Here is a 3,825-nt window from a genome sequence, read left to right on the forward strand (position 1 = left end):
CCTTGTTGTCTCGGATTCTCCAGCATCTGCAGTTCCTACTATCTCAGCTAGTTTTTCGCTAGCTCTCCAGGTGGTTGCAATTCACATTCAGATCCAGTTTCTTTTGTGATCCATGATTGAATCAACAATCCCCTCTCCCGCTCAGGCACTGCAATCAAAATCCAAACCAGTGGCTGTATTAAAAAAAAACGTTCCTCTCACATTGCTTTTTGGTCTTTTTCCACCCACCTCTGGTTCTTTGTCAATAGGAACAGACCTACCTTGTGACTTGTCAGTGGTGGCACAGTTAATAGCCATTAAACCAAGATCACATGATGTAGGTGTTGGCCAATTGGCCCATCAAGTCTGCTCTACCATTCAATGAGATCATGGCAGATTTAGTACTCCTGAACTCCACTTTCCTGCCTTTTTGCCATAACTCTCGATTGCCACAAGGATAAAAAATCTGTTTGTCTCAACTTTGTATGTAGTATTATAGAATGTAGTAAACATACCAGCTTCCACAACCTTCTGCAATGAAGAATTTCATAAACTGGCTATCTGCTGAAAAAAAAAATTCTTCATCTCTATCTTAAATGGGTGGCCTCTTAATCTGAAATTATGTCCTCTGGTCCTAGACTCCCACACAAAGAGAAACAGCCTCTCCATATCACCCTATCGAAGGTCTCAGAATCTCACATATTTCATTAATATTGCATCTCAATCCACTCAACTTCAACGAGTACAAGCTCTATCTTCTCATAAGAAAATAAGAAAATCCCCCATACCCAGAACCAATTCCGTGAACTTATTCAGGACTGTCTCCAATTCTGGTATATCTTTCCTTAGGTAAGGGGGCCAAACTACCCACATTATTCCATTTGTGGTCTAATTAGTGCCTCGTATAGTCTTAGCAAGATCTGCCTGATTTTATAGTCCATTGCCTTTGAAGCAAGACTAACATCTTGCATCTTGTGGCACTTAGTTTCATTTCTTCATGCTCACTCACTTTGCAATTACGAGGAGTCTGCCATCCTCTGTGGCTTCATTACCCTTTTAGCCAGAGGGCAAGAAGTGTTAGTAATTCTGGAGGATGAGGTGGGTGAGACTCACTGAGTGGAGATGCTGCACGCAATATTGATGGTGATAGTCCATGAGTATTAGTGATATTTGTGTGCAGTGGAAGAGTCAGAGTGAGCAGTGTCCTTATGAATGTGAGATAGCAGAGACAAGATGGTGATACCTACCCTTGCAGAGTGCAGAAGATTATTAATTTTCATCCTGTACTGCTATGCGTTCTATCTGATTCTACAGACAATACTGACCTGGATTGTTACCTGCGTCCAGGCTGACTGTGGTTGAACATTGAAACATACGAACAAGGAAGAAGAGCAGGCCACTCATCCCTTCAAGTCTGCTCTGCTATTCAGTAAGATCATGGCTGAACTGATTTTACCCTCAACTCTACATTCCTGCATGTCCTGATAATGTTTCATCCCCTTGCTCATCAAGAATCTATCTACCTGTTTTAAAAAGTATTTAAGGATTCTGTGTTCACTGCCTTTTGATGAAGGGAATTCCAAAGATTCACAGCACTCTGAAGTAATGTTTCTTCATCTCTCTTTTAAATATGTGAGTTTTATTTTTGAACAATAACTCGTAGTTCTAGATTCTCCTTCAAGGAGAGACACTCTTTCCACATCAAGTCTCCTCAGGATCTTATATGCTTCAATTAAGTCACGTCTGACCCTTCTAAACTCCACAGGATACAGACCCAGCTTTTACCTCCTTTAGTGGCTCACCACCTTACAATGACCCTCCTTTCCATCCACCAGGACCTCCAGGACTCTAAAGGAGGAGCCAGTTTCCCTCTCTGAGACTATTGATGTATGTTTCTTAACAAGGCTGTTTGCGAGTTGGTTCCTAGCTTGTAGCATCCCAGGTTTTGTGCAATTTGGCTTTAAATATGGTGACAACAGCTTGGTGTGTAGAAAATTGGAGCAGAAGTAGGCCATTTGGCCCTTTGAGTCTGCTTCACCATTCAATATACTCATGACTGATAAACAAGTCAACTGCCTGTTGCTGCTTGCTCCCCATGTCCTTTAATCCCAAGTGCTATACCCACTCGAATCGTACAGTGAATCATAGAACCCCTACAAGTGCAGATAAAGGTCTCCAAATAGCATTCCATCCTATTCCTATAATTCTGCAGTTCCCGTGGCTAATCCACCTTGTCTGCATATCCCTGGATACTGTGAACAATTTAGCATAGGTAATCAACCGAACTTGCACAGCTGTGGACTGTGAGAGGAAACCGAAGCACCGGGAGAAATCCTATGCAGACACAAGGAGCACGTATAAATTCCACACAGACAGTTGCCCCCAAGGCTGGCATGGAACCCAGGTCCCTGATGCTGCGAGGCAACAGTGCTTGCCACTGAACCACTGTGGCACCTGCATTTTTTGGCCTTCACTGCTTTCTGTGGAGCAGGTGAAGAAGTTTCTCCTCATCTCAGTGAGCTGGAAGATCTGGTCAATGGCAGGAATTTGCTTCATCTGTCACATGACCCATGTGAAGGGTGCCAAAGAGAGCGGTTACATTACTAATAAGATGAGAAATAGACGACAGCATGAGAAAAGCTTGCTGTGAGCCAAGACTGTGCATCCACCATGATGCTCCCTAAAAATAACACTTAGCCTAAAAATGACAAACTTGAACACTATTATTTCAATCATTAAATTTATTCCATTTTATTTATAATTTCAATGTTATTATTAAATTATTGCTATTAGTTATTCATAATTTAGAGATCAGTGGTGCCTTCGTTAATCTGGTTTAGAATGTTAACATTAGACAATTCAGTGTCCTTTTATCAACCGGATGGAAGAGTGAAATAGAAAGAGTGAAGGAGCAATAAGTCAAAGGCAGAAAGATAAAAAGCGGACAATGAATGTGTCAGAAGTATTATGACCAACCAAGTATAAAAATAGAGGGACAGAGAGAAATATGGACTGGAAGTTGCATAAAAGAGCAGTTGCAAGAAAGAAAGGTGATCAATTTTACAATTTCTTATTTGTGAATAATGTTACTTGTATGTATGTATAAAATAATGAATTCAGTGATTGTTTTTAACTTTGTTCTTAATTGATTACAGATGTGAGAGTCTTCAGAAAACAACAGAGAATTATTAAGTTTGGTATAGCACCTTCTGACCTGCGGCTGGAAGTGTATTATCCATTTTTATCTGGTTCTTTAAATGACCATGCAAGAAATATCTTGTCCGGGAATCAGCTGTTTCAGCTAATTTTCTGGAGTGGATAAAACATTGGATTAAACAGTGGCCTTAAAGTGACAGGCCAGATTTCAACTTGATGTCATTAAATATCAATGTTCATGCAGAGTCTTAGTGCTGACTTAAACATAGAAAGTTTAAGAGAAACTCTCCAGGTCTGGCAGCAACTGTCGAGACAGGAACAGGTAGTGTTTTGAATCAAATGTCACCCTTCTTTAGAATTGAAAAATTTGGAAAATTATATTTTTGTGTTGGAGACAAAGGGGGAAGAGGTGGTGAATATGCCCAGAGCAAAGGACAAAGGCAGTGATGATGGTGATGAAGAAGTGATAGATTTGTTAGGTAGGTGTGAATGTTAGGTGTAAAGGTAAAGACTTTGGTAATGCCGAATCAGTTTTAATTCTCAGTGCTATTTTTCACAGATTGTATCCTGAAATCTTGGAATTTTGATAACAAGCATTGACTATAGCACAACTCATTTAGCCTAATTTATTTTCTTGCATCAATAAGGTTAAAAGTGAGAGTGTAGGGCCAACATGCTCCTGTAAAAGTG

The 3,825-nt window shown here is 40.2% G+C and overlaps 1 long non-coding RNA gene across 1 annotated transcript in view; it reads left to right on the forward strand.

Annotated features, from left to right (window-relative positions):
- LOC125485060 overlaps positions 1 to 3,378 on the forward strand; it is a 12,029-nt gene extending 8,651 nt beyond the window's left edge. The window contains exons 2-3 of the long non-coding RNA XR_007263822.1: positions 1,294 to 1,408; positions 3,135 to 3,378. This is a non-coding gene — a long non-coding RNA (uncharacterized LOC125485060). The remainder of the gene's footprint in view (positions 1 to 1,293; positions 1,409 to 3,134) is intronic.
- Positions 3,379 to 3,825: the final 447 nt, after the last annotated feature.

Source organism: Rhincodon typus, chromosome 15 (assembly GCF_021869965.1).
Source record: "Rhincodon typus isolate 14 chromosome 15, sRhiTyp1.1, whole genome shotgun sequence".
Taxonomy (NCBI): Eukaryota; Metazoa; Chordata; class Chondrichthyes; order Orectolobiformes; family Rhincodontidae; genus Rhincodon; species Rhincodon typus.